Genomic DNA, 18,351 nt, shown 5'->3' with positions numbered 1-18,351 from the left:
CAGTGATAATTTGATTTCCTTTTTTACAATTTGGATTCCCTTCACTTTTTTGCCTTGTGTATTTACTTGTTTGACTTCCTGAACTATGTTGACAGGATGAAAGTGAACATCCTTATTTTTTCAGATCATGGAGAGGAAGATTTCAACACATCTGCTTTCATTGTTGTGTTATCTATTAGCTTATTATCCATGGCCCCATCATATTGAAATATATTCCTTATATATGAAATTTATAAGCTTTTTCGTGAAGGGACACTGAATTTTATTAAATCCATCTTATATATTTATTGAGAATTGTTTTTGTCCTTCATTATATTGAAAAGGTGTATCATATTTTCTGAGTTGATACTTTGAGCAATCCTTCTATCCCTAGAATGAATCCATCTTTATTATAGCAAATAATCTATTTAGATACCTGTTGAATTTTGTTTGTGAGAATTTTGTTGAGAATATTTACAAGCTTGATAATCAAGGTTATTGGACAATAGTTTTCTTTTTTCCATAGGGCCCTTGTGTGTTCTTTTGCATAATGTCAGGTAATGCTGGTCTCATGGGATAGGATTTGAACAATTCCTTACTCCTATTCTTTTTATGAGTGAGTTTAGAGAAATTCATGTTAGTTCTAAAAAAAATGTGTGGTTGATCTCAGCAGAGAATTATTTTGTGCTGGGCTGTCCTTTCTTTGTATACTTTTTGTTACTAATTCAAACTTGTTCCAACTTATTGGTCCATTCAGGTTTCATATTTCTTCATGGTTCCATCTTGGTAAGGCCTGTGCTTCCAGGAATTTGTTCATTGCTATTAGGTTATACATCTTGCTGATGTAGAATTGTCCATAATAATCCCTAATAACCCTTTCATATCAGTAGCAATATCCCACTCCTTTTTTCCCTTGTTCTTGTTGTAACCCAGGCTTGCACTGCACTAATGAGCTTTATTACCAGCTCTCTTTTCATTTCTTCTTTTATTCACTGTGTCTGCTCTGTCTCTTTTTAGTTAGCAACCAAAGTCTTGTCAATTTTGTTTATATTTTTGAAGAATGCACACATGGTGTTTTAAATCTTTGGACTTTGTTACATTTATTATTGACTGATCTTTATTATTTCTTTCCTTATGCTAACTTTTCATGAGATGCAGTGGTACATTGTTCATATGAGTCCACTTGACTTTTTTCAGGTAGCTGTAACTTGCTATAAACGTTCCTTCTGTTCTCAATCCTTTCCTTCTATTCACTGTCATTCATTTCAAGAATTAAAATTTTCTTCTTGATGTCTTCCTTGGTCAACTGGTTTTTCAAGAGTAATTTGTTTAAATTGCAAGTGTTATTAAATTTTTTTTTAAATCTCTGTTTTATTAATTTGCAGGTTAATTGAGCTGTGTTTGGAAAAAAATAGTCAATATAATTTTAATTTTAAAAAATATTGAGACTTGTTCATTTTCAATTTTTTTTCCATGGTTCTGGGGATTTAACTCTGGGCCTCATACTTGCTAGGCAGGCACTCTCCCACTTGAGCTGTCTGCCAGCCTGGAGACACGTTTTTTGAGCAATTATGTGCTGTATCCTAGAGAGTGTTCTATGTGCTGATGAGAAAAATGTGTTATTCTGCAGGTCTTCTGTGGAATGTTCTTTAGATGTCTGTTAGGTCTAATTGGTCTGTGGTGCAATTTAACCCCATTTCTTATTTTCTAATTTTCTTGCAGGATAACATGTCTCTCCCTGCAAGTATGGTTTTAAATTTCGATATTATTATTGTATAAGAGTATGGCATGCAGAAACTTCTTAATTTTATGCAGTCCCATTTGTCCATCTTTTCACTTAGTTGCTGAGCTGCTGGCATTTTATTGAGGAACTCCCTGCCTATACCTACTACTTCCAGAGTATTCCCTGCTCTTTCCTGTACTAACTTCAGAGTTTTGGGTCTGATATTAAGGTACTTGATCCATTTTGAGTTGATACTAGTATAGGGTGATAAACTTGGATCTAGTTTCAGTTTTTTGCAGACATTTGTTAAAGAGGCTGTCTTTCCTCTATTCCATATTTTTGGCATCTTTGTCAAAAATAAGGTGACATGGCTGTGTAGATTCACATCTGGGTCCTCTATTCTGTTCTACTGGTCTTCATGTCTGTTTTTGTGCCAGTACCATGCTGTTATTTTTGCTGGCTTTGTAATATAGTTTGAAGTCGGGTATTGTGATACCTTCAGCATTGCTCTTTTTATTAAGTATGCCTTGGCTATTCATGGTCTTTTGTGGTTCCAAATGAATTTTAGGGTAGATTTTTCAATCTCTGTGATGAATGTCATTGGGATTTTGATGGGAATTACATTAAACTTGTAGATTGCTTTTGGTAGTATAGCCATTTTTATACCCACAGTGTGGGAGAAAATATTTGCCAGGTATACATCAGACAAAGGTCTGATAACCAGAATATACAAGGAACATAAAAAACTAAACTCTCCCAAAATCAATGAACCAATGAAGAAATGGACAGCTGAACTAACTAAACAGAACTTTCTCAAAAGAAGAAATTCAAATGGTCAAAAGCCACATGAAAAAATGTTCACCATCTCTAGCCATAAAGGAAATGCAAATCAAAACCACACTAAGGTTCCACCTCACCCCTATAAGAATAGCTCTCATCAAAAACACCACCACCAACAGTTGTTGACAAGGATGTGGGGATAAAAGGACCTTTGTAGACTGCTGGTGGAAATGCAAACTAGTACAACCACTCTGGAAAAAATTCAGAGGCTTCTTAAAAAACTAAACATAGATCTGCCATATGATGCAGCAATCCCACTCTTAGGGATATACCCAGAGGAATGCGACTCAGGTTACTCCACAGACACCTGCACACCCATGTTTATTGCAACACTATTCATAATAACCAAGTTATGGAAACAGCCAAGATGTCCCACTACTTGGACAAATGGATTAAGAAAATGTGGTATTTATAAACAATGGAATTTTACTCAGTCATGAAGAAGAATGAAATCTTATCATTTGCAATTAAATGGATGCAACTGGATAACATCATCTTGAGGGAGGTTTGCCAGGGTCAGAAGCCCAAAAATCATATGTTCTCCCTCATATGTGGACTTTAGATCTAGGGCAAAGGCAGTAATGTTGTTGAACTTGGGTCACACACTAAGGGGAGAGCACATACAGGAGGAATGGGGATAGGTAAGAAATCCAAAATTTGAAAGTGTTTGACGTCCCCACTGCAAAGGAGTAACCTTAAAATGACAGAGGTCAATATGGAAAGGTGACCAGGAAGTAGTGAAGAGGTCATGCAGAGATGAATCAGTTCAGGTTGTAATACATTTGTGCATGGAAGCAATGCTAGGAATCTCTCTGTATAGCTATCCTTACCTCAGCTAGCAAAAATGCTTGGTCTTTCTTATTATTGTTTATGTCTTCTCTTCAACAAAATTGGAGAAAAGGGCAGAACATGTTTTGCCTGGAAGTGTGCGGGAGTCGGAGTGATAGGGAGGGGGCTGGGAGCAGGTGGGAGAAATGGCTCAAACAATGTATGGACATGTGAATAAATGAATAAAAAATTTTAAAAAAGAATAAGTCTATCCCTCACGTTAGGTCTATTAGTATTTGCTTTATATATTTTCAATCTCTGCTTTTTGGTGCATATGTTTTTAGAATTATTATTGCTTCTGGCTCAATTGACATTTTTACAGTTTTATACCAGAATTTGTTGTACATTTAATGCTTTTCATTTAAGATCTATTTTTTCCTGATATATATATATATATTGATGCTCTACCTTTCTTTTAAATTTAATTTACATAGAATACCTTATTTCTTTTTTTTCAAAATAGCCTATGCATATTTTAAGGTGGAAGGTGAGTTTTGTATAAGCAGCCTATAGTTTTTCTTCCTTTCAGTGATTCTATGTCATTTAAGTATAAAATTTAGTCAATTAACATTCACTACAATTATCAAGAGGTAAATTTCCTTATGCTATCATATTATTATATGTTTACTAATTTTATTGTAATTAATTTCTTTTTTTGTTGCCTTCTTATATTCTTTTCCTTCAAGCTAAATAATTTACTATAGCTGTTTAATTACACATGCTTTTATTTTGTTTTCTCCATAATTAAATTTAAGATTACTTGAAAAATTATTGTTTATGTAATGATGTTTTGAAATAATACCAACATTACCTGATCACAATGGTAATAAAAGAAATAGAAAAAGTATACCAATGAAGAACTCTATACTTTCACTCCATTACTTCCATGTTTTGAATTTTTAATATGCTATTTTCTGTCTCTGCATTGCCTGTCTCAACATATTAATTTCATGATTTCTATTTTTCTTTTATAATTTTTGGATTTATTTCTAAAGCTATTAATAATTAATATATTGTATTTACAATATCAGAAATTTTAAATTTTTCTCTTTTGTGACTCTACCAGTGAGTTTTATATCTTCTGATGCTGTAGTCTACTGCATTAACGTTTCTTTCAGTTTGAAGAACATGAGCTAGCATTTCTTATATGGCAGTCTGATGAAGATGTATTCTGTCAGCTTACATTTGTGTGGAATGTATTTATTTCTCCTTGACCTGGACCATAGTCTTTTTGCTGAGAATTTGCTATTTGGTGAATTGGAACACCCTTATTTTTTTTCCTCTTGCTGCTTCAAAATGGCAGACCTTTAGATACCAATGGCAATGCTAAGAAAGGTCCTCTCTGATTCCCATAAACACAAGGATCTAGGGTATTGCAGGGGTGCACAAAGACCCATCCCACAGTTCATAGTGAAGTATGCTAAGATACCTTTCTGTCCTACTGAAGCACATATCTTTTGCCTGGTGTCAAGGCAAGTCTCTAGTCTGTCCCTAAAAACACTGGTCTCAGGATAGCCGTGCTGCCCAAGGTTAACAAGGTTGAAGATATTCACTTGTCCAAAAATTCTGATTCTAAGCTGGGTCACCATGGATTCTCACAGCACAGGCAGTCTTGGAATAAAATATTCTTCTCCTTCTAGTGCCCGTCATACCAGGGCTGGTTGCAAGATTTGTCTTTGGGCTCTTGTCTGGGTATAAAGCCCTTAATTTTTGCCTCATGCAGTCTCTCACATCCGTGTCTCTGGCACTGTACTCTAATATAAAGCTTTCCTACTCATCTTCCTAGTAGGTCAACTGTCGCTTCCTGCTCTGCTGTCTGAGGTTGGGAGAGTGGAGGTGGAGGACATCTTTTTATATCCTGAACAATGCAACTGCAAAAGCTCAGTATGCAGGTATAGGACTTAGGGTAAGAGCATGAGACTCTCCTTGGCTCTTGGATTAATATGGGAGGCCTGATACTAGATTTCAAGTGTGATACTTGGACTTAATTCCAACCACTGCTCCCATGCAAGTCATGCAAATGCAGAGTGATCATGCTTAGACTTGGGGGAAGGATATACCGGTCATTTTCTTCCTGCTTTCTTCAACTTACTCTTATTATACCAAACCCAATCTCTCTGGTCTCTCACCTGGCTTCCTTAACATTTAAGAAAGTAGATTGGTGCTTGAATAACTTCCCTTTCTGTGACTGTGGGAAAGAGGATCACTGCAGGGTATGTGTTGGGGTGGAGTTTAGTCAATGCTGCGTCTCTCTGTCTCTTCAACTTTTAAACTGTTTTGAGGGGTGGTGGTAACAAATTGTAAATTTCTAATAAGTTTATATATTTAGCAAAAAGTGAGAATACTGTGCAACTTAGAGAATTAACATTCACTTATGAATCTAAAATCATCAACCATGTGAAAAAATCAAATGCATAGTAAGATATTCAGTATCATACCAAACAACTTTATTTCAAGTATCTGCAAACTCGTGGTGTATTTTGTTGAGAAGTACCTAATTGTTGCTGATTGCCCAGGAGAAGACTCCTTGTTATATTGCCTAGGGTCCTTTAGCTGCTTAAGTAATCTTTCATTATCTTTCTGAGATGGCAAGGGAGGCAAAGGTTGAAAAATAAACTCATCGGCAGAAGCACAAGGTCAGGAAATAAGTCCCACACCTAAGTGTATGGTTCTTCAGTGATAACTTGCATGTGTATGGTAAATAATAAATAGTATTCACCTTCAATGGCAGAGGGGACTTGACAAGGTGAAACCATTACTACAAGAAGAGGGAAAGTGTACAAATAATTTCAATTTTTATGATAAAATTTTTTTGGTAAAAATAAGTACCTACTAAGGTGACTGTATAAAGTTAATTATAGTACAATGTCATGTTCATTAAGAAATCAAGCATGTTTAAATTTAAGAAAATACACAGTAATTTTGTTAATACTTAACAGAACATTAAGGTTAGTAGTATCTCATTAGTTTCTTGTTTATTTTTTAAAGTTCAGTCATTTGGAAATGCAAAGTATTTTTAGCATGCTGAATTTGAACAAATCCTATCATAAATTAATTAAAAATTGGGTTCTTTTATTGGATTTAATGGACACAATATGTTCTCAAGAATACACACAAATTACAGGAGCAAAATATAAAATTAGACACTTCACCTAAAAAGATACACTAATAAAAATTTAAAATTATATGTAAGCTCACTTAAAAAATGATTTACTGATATAAATTCACATCATAAGATTTTTTAATGAGAATATTTAATGATACTTATTGACTTCACAATCTTGAACAACTACAATAAATAAAGTCACAATAAAGTCAAAGTTGAAAGCCAACTGTCTCTGACAATTAGTGGATAATCTCCAGACATTTCATTAAGCTCTCAACGCTTTAGGGATAATCAACAAATTATTTAGCATCTCCTCAGGGAAAGTCTCAAAAGTTCTAAAAATCTGGCATAAATTGCTCTCAAAAACCCCACTTTAAGAAGCACGTGGGGAAATCAAAAGAGTGGATTCTTTACAGGTAACAAAGAAAGACAGTTTTCTTTTGATATCTAATGTTACCAGAATGCACAGAAATGCTCACGTTTTGCATTGGCTTTGCCACTAAATATAAATGACCATTTGTCATTCAGTTTCTGTGGTTTCTACTACACTATGATTCCTGAGCAGAAAAAAGATCTCTCTCACTTTTCCTTAATGCTGAATTTTGAACATTATCGTTTAGGCTGAGATGATAAATGCTCATACGGATCCTTGAAACACACAGTTTGTATTTTCATAAAAAATATTCATATATATGTATATAATTTCAAATATAATGGAGAATTGAGAGGTGATGAAGGATAAATAAAGGGGCATGGGGTTTTTTTTAGTGAAAAAAGAATGTGAAATAGCAGTGATTCAACATGTCCTTCTAATATACTTCTAAACCTCAGTGATTTTTCCTTCCTGTAAACCTCTGAAAAAACATAAAGTGCTAATGGTTATGTGAATTTACTCATAGATGTAATTATTTCCAGACTTATTGATGAAGAAAATGGAGTTTCCACCTCACATTGAGTTATGAATGTGTTATTTGAGTATCAGGAAGTAGTTAATTGTCTAGTTTTATGGTAACGATAAGGTGTTCATTTTTCAATGAAATCTGACTGAATTTTTCTGAATGTAGTTTTTAAAAATAAAATTAAGTTCTTTAGTAAAGATAGTAAACTATGAAAAAAGTAATTGGTTTCTTTCTATTGAACCTCAAGACTTTTACAAACATTTCCATATTTCCTTACTTGTAGGAAAACTGATACTTGAGGTGTGTTCTTTAGTTCTTAACTTTTTATAACTGCAAATCAAACTAAACCATTACAAGTAAATCAAGATTTAGATGACTTCTTATTACATTTATTGTAGGTATTTCACTAATTTGACATGCTTTTCTGTATTCAGTGTAAGGAAGAGTCTCTATGAAGTAGGAGAGTATATTAGGTATGTACAGCTTTAGATACAATATTTAAGTGAACAATGTACAAATTACATGTAATAACCCTCACACACATAATCTTATAAAATTCTGTGTTTGTAGATGGTTAATCAAACACTACTGTTCTTACTATAAAGTGTATCATTTTTATTTCTGTTTTTTATTCAGCAAAAAAAGTTACTCAAAATTTTATACAAAATTAATAATAGTCTTACCTTAAGGTCCAATCCACCTGCTACTAAGATATTCTGTAAGTCTTTGGATTGTTGAGGATATATATATATATATTCATATACATTTTCTTTGATTATGCCATGTTATCCTGCATTGTGTCTTATATTGTATTTGGATGCTGTTCTCCTGGAATTAATAGAGAAAAGGATTTCAAATCATATCCAGAGATCCATGTTCATGTAATCTTTATTTTATTTTGTCTCTATTGTATAGTATACCATAATAAAGTTTGTACACAATATTAATCATTAAAATTTTAATTAAAAAGTTGTGAACTTTTTTTTTATTTTATTGCTTTATTATTCATATGTGCATACAAGGCTTGGGTCATTTCTCTCCCCTCCCCCACCCCTTCCCTTACCACCCACTCCACCCCCTCCCTCTCCTCCCCATGCCCTCAATACCCATCATAAACTATTTTGCCCTTATCTCTAATTTTGTTGAAGAGAGAGTATAGGCAATAATAGGAAGGAACAAGTGTTCCTGGTTGAGATAAGGATAGCTATACAGGGAGTTGACTCACATTAATTTCCTGTATGTGTGTGTTGCCTTCTAGGTTAATTCTTTTTGCTCTAACCTTTTCTCTAGTTCCTGGTCCCCTTTTCCTATTGGCCTCAGTTGCTTTTAAGGTATCTGCTTTAGTTTCTCTGTGTTAAGGGCAACAAATGTTAGCTAATTTTTTAGGTGTCTTACCTATCCTCACCCCTCCCTTGTTTGCTCTCACTTTACCCTTTAAAATGTAGCATCATTTATCCTAAGAGAAATTTGAGATTTTGTTACATAAATCAATCCTAATTTTCTCATATTTACTCTTATTTTTTTAGGCTCTTGAATCTAACATATATCTGACTTGAATGAAAATGCCAACAGAGTAACATAAATTATAAGTAAATTTATATAAATGTAGACATGAAAATTTCCAATAGTAATAAAAATAAAAGGAAAGAAATCCAAAAATAATGCACTGTCCTATTTTACTCTAGGGGTAGTGGATGTAGAGATTGGGATAAGTTACACATAGTACATCCTATTTGACCTATTCTTCATCTATTCATTATTTTAGTCCTGAAAAAGAAGTTAAGACACTGTGCAATGGGATATATACATATATAAGTTAAGGTAAGTTACTGTCACTGTTTAAAAAATTTTACATGTATATGATGCTTGGGAATAATTTTCAGATAGCACAGACTTAATGACTATTCAATACTCTTTCACCCATTACCTAACCCCTGCAATGATATGTTGGATTTGTATATATGAGTAGTTTTGGAAAACTTCTACTTGGGAGGCTGCAATGAGGAGGATCACACGTTTGAGACAACTCTAGCACAAAGTTTGCAGACCCCATCAAAACCAACAGCCATTTGAGGTGGTATGTGCCTATCATCCCAGCCATGTGAGAGGCTGACATTTATGCCAGCCAAGGCAAAAATAGTTTGCAAGATCCCATCTCAAAGAAATAAATCCGTGCATGATGGCTCACATCTTTCATTCCAGCTATAACGGGAAGCTTAAAAATAGAAAGATCATGGTCCAACATGGCCTCGGCAAAAAAAAAGTGGGACTCCCACCTCCAAAATAACCAAAACACAAATGGCTAGAGGTGTGGTTCAAGCCATAGAGTGCTTGCATACCAAGGGCACATCCACTAGTAAGCCAGTGGGATACTTCAGTGGGATACCCCAGTACTACCACCAAAAAAAAAAGTTTTAGAGAATTTATATTGTTTGCAAAATAATGATTGTATACAGTATATGGTAAACTAATAAGATGGCTTGTACATATATATTTCACTGTTTTCTTTCTTCTGACGAAGACAATTACCAGTGTCATCTGTTAATTTTCTTATTCATACATCTGTCCAATATCTGTCAGGCATATGTCTGTTGTTTGAATTAAGGAAATAATGAATTTTTTTAATTTGTCATCAAGTACACATGTAACTGTGGAATGTATTATGCCATGGTTTCAAATGACATTATGTGATTTTAATTACATATGTGATAAGTAGTAAACTTGAAGAAGTATAGTTACTCAAAGTTTTGACACCCAAAATTTCTGCAAATTTAAATCTTTTATATTATCTATTGCTATAAAGCTACATCTCAATCTCTAACTATTTATATACACCAATTGGTATGTAAAGTAGATATTTGCTATTTTGTATTGAATATTGTTTGGGCTTAGATATTGGTTAAAGTAGGATTTATTAAACCCCAAATTTCTCTAGGCATTGAGCAATCTTGAGCAATGTTGCTTTGTGAGTAAAACAGCCCTAACTGAGAACCATTAATCTTTCTCTCTTCCTCTCTCTCTGTAAATATAAATTATTACAGAAATTTTAAGGATGACTCTTTTCAAATAGTCTAAATATAAAAGTTTAGCTGTATCTTATTTACATCAATTTGCATAATAAAAGTCCCCCAAGTATAATACTTGAAAGTTATTGACTATGCTGATGTAGCAATCCACAATAGGTTTTCTGATAAACCAGGATGGAGAAGCACAATCTGACAGAGGTGAGTAAATTCATTCTGATGAGCATCACAGATCATCCTGTGCTGCAGGCTCCATTATTTGGACTGTTCCTCATCATCTACATAAGCTCAATAGTAGGCAAATTGGGCATGATCATCTTCACCAAGGTGGACTCCAGGCTAAAGACTCCAATGTACTTTTTTCTCAAACACCTGGCTCTCACTGATCTTGGTTATTCTACAGCTGTGGGACACAAAATATTGTTGAATTTTGTTGTAGATCAAAACCCAATATCATATTATGATTGTGCTACACAGTTAGCTTTCTTTATTATGTTCACTGGAAGTGAACTTTTTATTCTGTCCGCAATTCTTATGACCGCTATGTGGCCATCTGTAACCCTCTACGCTATAAGGTCACCATGTCACAACAAGTATGTTGGGTACTGGTGGCAATACCTTACCTCTACTGCACATTTATGTCTCTTATAGTTACCATAAAGATTTTCACTTTACCCTTCTGTGGCTACAATGTCATCAGTCATTTCTACTGTGAGAGTCTCCCCTTGTTATCTTTGCTTTGCTCAAATACACATGAAATTGAACTCATAATTTTGGTCTTCTTAGCCATTAATTTGATTTCCTCTCTTCTGATCGTTCTTGTGTCCTACCTACTCCTTCTCATAGCCATTCTCAGGATGAACTCAGCTGAAGGCAGGCACAAGGCTTTCTCTACTTGCAGGTCCCATCTGACAGTGGTCATTGTCTTCTATGGGACTTTGATATTTATGTATGTGCAGCCCAAGTCCAGTCACTCTACTGACACTGATAAAGTGCCTTCCATATTTTACACCTAAGTCATCCCTATGTTGAATCTTTTTATCTACAGCCTGAGGAATAAAGATATAAAATATGCCCTTCAGAGGACTTGGAAAAAAATATACAGTATCTTCTCTTAAAGATTACATGTAACATGAATCCTACAAATGTGTTTGGATATACACTGGTCCAACTTTACTCCATTATATATAGAAAATATAAATAGAATTATATAAATTTAAGTGTTTGCATTTTTCTTAGGAGTAGTCAAACATTTAAATGCTTATAAATACCATTGGAAAAAATTAAATGCTTTTCTTTCTTTGAGGAGGAGAGATGAACTATGAATGTAATCATTAAAGACATGTAATAATGCAGTAAATGGGTTTGGAATCTACAGACCATAAGAGCAGGTAGCAGAATTGTATGATTTATGTGAGTGAGGAAGAGTAGAAGGTGCCAAAGACAATTTAAATAGTTATTGTGGTATCGTCCACTAGAGCAATAAAATTTCCACTATCCATAGGTGTGTCTGTGTTTTTCATATGTTAATACACAGTTTTCATTTAAGGATTTCTGATCATTTCTATAGATTTTATTTAAATCAAATTTGATTACCATATCCATTTCAGTGCATTGTATTGGTTTTAAGAAATCAGTAAACCAGTGTGCTGAAATGGCCCTATTCCACATAGGGATTTCAGATTTCTTCCCTTTACTCTTCAGTTTCCTGACACTCAAAAATGAGCCCAATGGAGCCAAGTATCTCTACTTCTGTGGCAACGAAAGAGCCCATCACTTAGTTGCCTCATCTAACACTCCGTATTTAACTGCATGTGTATGAGTGGCTGTAACAATTAAGATAAATGGCTTGAGCTCTCTGAGACATGCTTCCATGGATTTGTTCTTCTTGTTCATTTGTGCTGTTTTCTTCCTGGCTTGTTTTTGGTTCCATACTGCCTGTGTTCTCAATGGATTATTTCTATTCCTTTCCCCTCTACAGGAGAAACATAACACTTTTTTTCAAAGTCATATTCTATTTTTCATTCTTGCATGAGTTACCTCATTTCTGATGTAGCAGATTTATTGTTCCATCTTCCTTATAGCTGAATTTTCTCACATTTGTTCTGTAAACAATTCAGTATTCCTTCTCAGGATCCACTCTTTGCAACAATTTGATAATCTGACTTGGAGAAAGCAAACAGTAATCATCCTATATTTTGAACTATGCTATAATTTTAGTGAGACTGTATTATGTTATGTGTTGAAATATATACTTTTCATTTTGTCTGTAAATACTTCATTCATAATCTTCCTTAATCCTCTAAGTGTTTTCACTATTTATTATTCAATATTCATGACATTTTATTTCATATTTTGTCTCATATTTTATTCATATTTCATATATATATGCATACATGCATTATATATACATATATATGTATATATACAGAGAGAGAGAGAGAAAGAAAATTAAAGAAACTGAGATTGTCTGTAAAAAACTACCTTTATTTGATTTTAGGATCTTAACCAGTGGTGTATTGACTTATTCATTTACCGAGATACTAAAACAACTGTTAGAAAAAATCATGGAAACTCAAAATGGAAATTTCATCCAGGATGCCAGAAAAAGGAAGAACCCTCATATACTGTTGATGGAAATGTAAACTAGAGTCACCACTATGGAAATCAGGTTGGTGGCTCCTCAAAAAACTAAAAATGGGTATGGAGAACATGTTGAAATGATAGAATTCTTGCCTAGCAAGTGCATGATTCTGAATTCTAACACAGGTACAACCAAAATACTAAATATAGAGCTACCTTATGACCCTGCTATACCAACCATCTTTGAGTGTATATCAAAATGAGTATAAATCAACATACAAGAGATATACCTGCACACTCATGTTTACTACAACACTGTTCTAAAGACAAGCATTAGAATCAGCATTGGTGCCCAGCAACAGATGAATGGAAAAAGAAAATGAGTTATTTATACAAAATGGATTACTTATTCAGCAGTGAACAGAATGAAATTATGTTGTTTTCAGGGAAATGGGTAGAACTGGAGATTTTCATGTTGAGCCAAACACGAAAAAGCCAAATATTACATTTTTTGCTCATATTCAGAATCTTGATGTAAAATAAAAGTAACACAATAATAATAACACAATAATAGATATGAATGTAAAAGGGGGGCTGTCTTTGGTGAGTGAAGACAGCATAGTGAAACCCACTTCATACTCTTTAAATAGGCGAGCAGGAAAGAGAGTCAAGGGAATACAACAGAAGAAGTTGAAGTGGTTCAAAGTACAGTATACACATCTACAGAAATATTATAATGAAACTTGTACATTTAATGTAGGATAACAATAACTTTAAAATGGAGATTTGTATTAAAATGACTGTATTGCACTCCAAAGTCAGGTCCAGGTGTCTTGATTGGTGAACCTTACTGTAAGTTTAAGGGACAGGTCTTGCCACTTCTTAGATGTTCTTACAGAAAACAGAGATGATATATTTTCCCACTCTGTAAGAATAATTCTATAATATAAGAGGCAGATTAATGCATCATATGTGTATAAATAATAAATTTTTATCTGATGAATCTATCAACTTAAAACACAGTAAAATTTCAAGTTGGAGTTTTTATTTGGTTTTACATTGAAAAAGTAATGATCTTACTCACTATATCAAAAATAATAATATCAGGAATGTACCTGTCATCTCAAGGGAAGAATTTTCAATGTTTAAATAACAAAAATTTTGACCAGACTAATATTTAAATGGAGCTTCCTAAGGCTGTTAGTATTCTCCTTTCTCTCCTTCTTTCTCTCCTTTTAAAATAATATTTATTTTATGACATTTTTCTTTCTCACGGTGTGACTTTTGTCTTGAATTTGAACAGTAACATTTTCTAGAACAAAATTCTATAAAGCTTAACTCTAACAAGAGAGAATAAAGTTTAAACAAAACCTTAAAATGTAGAAGCAATGCTAGGCACCAGTGGCTCATGGCTGTAATCCTAGCTACTCAGAAGGCAGAGATCAAAGCCAGGCTCTGTTCAACAGTTCATGAGCCTCTATCTAGAAAACAGCCAACACAGAAAAGGGTTGGCAGAACGGCTCAAGTGGTAGAGCACTTGCCTTGCAAGCATGAGACCCTGAGTTCAAATTCCAGTATTGTCAAAAAGAAAAATTAAGAAAAGAAAAAGAAAATTACAGAAGCAGAGTATCTCTTCCTAGCATACATTCATACCATAATATTCTGCCTTTGATTGGAAGACTCTTTACAATTATTCACATAATTTCTTCAAATGTCAAAATTAAATTATGATCACTCAAACACATTAGTCACATAAATCTTCATGTACCCCAGACATGCATAGGAATGACTGTGTGTGTGCATACACACACAAACACAGATGTGCAATTCAGTACGTAAAAGATCCCTGAACACAACTGAAAATCATGTAGATACATTTTATTCTTTGAAACTTTATGTCTCCACAACAAAAACATTCATAAATATAATGAATGAAAAACCTACTGGCTGGGGAAAGTAGTTAGAATTGTTTATTTGCTGAATTAAAACCATTTCTTTTGATATTTTTCCTTAATTTGGAGGGAAATATTACTTGAGCAAACCACACGTCTCCACAAAAAAAGACACAGAATAAGAGAAAAAGAAAGGAAGGAAAGAAGGAAGGAAGGAGAGAAGGAGGGAGGCGGGGAGGAGAGAAGACAGAAGAAAGGATAGATGTTAGATTAGATAGATGATGATGATAAAATAGAAAGATAGATAGATATAAATAGATGACAGACAGAAAAGGAAAAAACATGTAAACAGGTATGGTAATAAGGGTATTAACACTTCAAGGAGAATGATATTCTGCTTACCACATATATTTTATCTCATTTCATGAAACTGCACAATCTAAAATCTTCTACCTGTCTCATTCATTAGAGATTAATATTATATTTTCATGAAGATTGCATCCTGGGTACTAAATATGTATGTATAAGTACAATATTAGTGCTTTAAAAACTATAGAGAGAGTTTTTTAAATGAAAAATAAAACTTATTTGCTTCAAAGCTTTTAGAAGGTAGTATAGACATAAGCACATACTTTACCACACTTTTTTACTCAGATATGATGAATCAAACTCTACCAATGGAGGAAGACACAGCTGTCAAATTTTTATGAAGCTAGATAGTAAAAAATAATTAACAGCTCTGATCTATCAGTCAAGGTGAGGCACTGTGATGTTCCATGGCATCTCATGTCTGAGCAATAACAGAAAATTGATGCTGGGACTAGAGAAGGGAGATGCTGGACAGGGTCACAGAGCCTGGTACTGCCTGGGAATAAATGTGAAATATGTGAAGGACCTGGAAAATACACAGGGCCTTCTCACTGAAGCTGCAGCAGAGGCAGTAGCTCTGGAAAACATCGTGACATAAGGATGCCGTAGACAGAACACACTTACAGGTAAAACACATTGAATTCCTTCAGGAACTTGAGCATATGATACACCATTCAAATTCAGAAGAATGGTAAATTCCACATTAAAAGTTTCAAACCAAAAATTAACTGAAGAACCATACTTTATCTCTTAAGAAATCCATTTTTTTTTGAGACAGGGTCTTGCTATATATTGCCAGCTGACAAAAACTCACTATAAATCTTAAGGTTCCTCAAACTCATAAATCCTTCTGCCTCATCCTCCTGAGTGCTAGTATTATAGCTGTGGTCCACTACACCTGGCATTTGCATTTTGTTTGGAAAGTCTCTGTTCACATACCTCAGTGTTTTGCTTAAATCTAATACTACCACTGTGATCGTTTTAGAAAAAAAGTAGAGCAGACAAACTTCAGGACATTAGAATGGTCGAGAATGTTTTCTATATGAACCCAAACACAGAAAACAAAACAAAAAAAATTGGCAAATAGGACTACATAAAACTAAAAAAGAAACAATATTTGAAAACTCTATATTTAATAAGGTATTAATATCCAAAATGTGTAAAGAACTCTGTGGCAATAATAATAATAATAATAATTAAATGAAATCAGACTAAAGATCTGAATAGTACATTTCTCTAAAGAGAACACACATGAAAAATACTCAGTATCACAAATTATTATGGGAATCCAAGTAAATACCACAAGGAAATTTCCATCTCTTTCATGTGAGAACACAATTAAGAAGACAATATTCAAAAAAAAAAAGAACACTATAAAAAACTGGTGAGGATAATCAAGATGTGGAGAAAGAACTCATGCACAGTTTGTGGGAATGCAAGTTAATAAGGCTTTACAAATAACAGTATGGAGGCTTCTAAAAAATTAAGGAGAAATAGAAAAATCTGCACAATTCTGCAGTCCCACCATCTACAAAGGAAAGGAAATCAATACATTGAAAAGACACATGCACTCCCTTGTTTACTGTAGCACTAGTCACATTGGCCAGGATGTGGAGTCAACCTAAATGCCCATCAGTAGATGAGTGAATTAAAAAAGTTCGGTTACATAACTGAATACAATTAACCCATAAAAACTTGAAACCCAGTCATTGTGATAATGGTCATTATGTTAAGTGAAATAAATCAGGCACAGGACCACAAACACGGCAAGATCTCACTCATGAGAAGAGTCTAAAACCTGATTTCTTAGAAGTTGAAAGTAGAATAGGGAAAGCAGTTTGTGGACAGAATATTAAGGTAGGAAACCAGGGAGATGACCTTCCTTTTACACAATTTTCAAGTAAAGAAATTCAAAATAGATTAAAGATTTAAACATAAGATCTGAAAGGAAAATACCCAGCACAAGTCGTTAGGAAAAATTTTCAGGACTTTTGTTTAGTGATTATTTCATGGATACAACTCGAAAGTCAAGCAACAAAACCAAAATTTGATGAATAGAAGTACATCAAAGTACATAGCAATGAACACAGCTAACAGGAAAAAAGGGCAAATTACAAAACTAAAAATAGTTGCAAATTCACTACAAAACTCCAGATTAATGTGGATAATAAATAAGGAACTCTAAAACCCGATAGCAATGTGTATCTAATTTATGCAAAAATTAGAAAAAAATAACTTATGCAATATAATATACTTGAATATTCTTTTCTGAAAAAAAAGCGACCAACATGCAAACCTAAAGCAGATGCCAAAGAACACTGCTAACTCAAACAGCAACAGGACAGCATTATGCCAGACCATTTGACTTTTGTTTATTATGAAGTAAGTCACTATGCTGTTATTTTGAAAAATAAATTAAGTGGGTAATGTTTCCCCTGGGGCATCTCCTGTGGGCTTCATCACAGTTGAGTAAGTGAATATAAACAACCTAGGTTAGCCATATTCACATCGGACTAAAACCTGCATATGTTGATTCTTGGGTAAGAGAAAATCTTAGATAATTTATTAGTAATTTGGAAGATAGAATGTAAAAATTTAAGGCTAACTACATTATTTTGGACTTGACATTTTAGCCAGTAAGCACTGTAGTTCTTGCTTATTTCTTGTGTAAATTGTGAATTATTATTTCCCTCCTTTTTTGCAAATTTAGTATTTCATCACAAACCCTCAGCTATTGCAATATCTACCTTTTATTCAAATTGAATTTGCAGAAGTAGATTCATTCGCATTTCATAATGATCCTATAAAATATATAAAATATTATGTTATGAAATACTTATTTTTCTCTCAATGACTCTCAATCCTTTGAACACATGCTGGTCTTGACTCAGTCAAGCAAGTACAATTTTTTCTTTCAGTATCCAGTATTAAGTAGAGATGTCTATAACAAGATACATTTAGTCAAAATATTTCATTTTCACTTATTTTAGGCAAAGAAAGTAAACCTACTCTAATGTAGAAACTGGGATTGTGATAATGTGCATTTTTAAAACATCACTAGAGATCTTTTTTGTTCTCTAAAGGTAAATCAAAGAAAATGTCATAATCC

At 33.6% G+C, this 18,351-nt stretch overlaps 1 long non-coding RNA gene and 1 pseudogene across 2 annotated transcripts in view; one reads left to right on the top strand and one right to left on the bottom strand.

The window, feature by feature from the left end:
- Window positions 1-18,351, bottom strand: part of LOC141425727 (uncharacterized) — a 457,749-nt gene that overhangs the window by 33,379 nt on the left and 406,019 nt on the right. Inside the window, exons 2-3 of one of the 2 annotated variants that reach the window (XR_012450807.1) lie at window positions 12,439-12,559; window positions 8,059-8,203 (exon numbers count right to left, since the gene is read on the bottom strand). This is a non-coding gene — a long non-coding RNA (uncharacterized lncRNA). Of the gene's footprint in view, window positions 1-8,058; window positions 8,204-12,438; window positions 12,564-18,351 lie in introns of both variants that reach the window. The other variant, XR_012450806.1, reaches the window with a different exon arrangement.
- LOC109702143 (olfactory receptor 8K3-like) lies at window positions 10,576-11,516 on the top strand (annotated as a pseudogene).

The sequence above is a fragment of the Castor canadensis genome, chromosome 1 (genome assembly GCF_047511655.1).
Source record: "Castor canadensis chromosome 1, mCasCan1.hap1v2, whole genome shotgun sequence".
NCBI lineage: Eukaryota > Metazoa > Chordata > Mammalia > Rodentia > Castoridae > Castor > Castor canadensis.
This window is presented reverse-complemented; position numbering and strand designations above follow the sequence as displayed.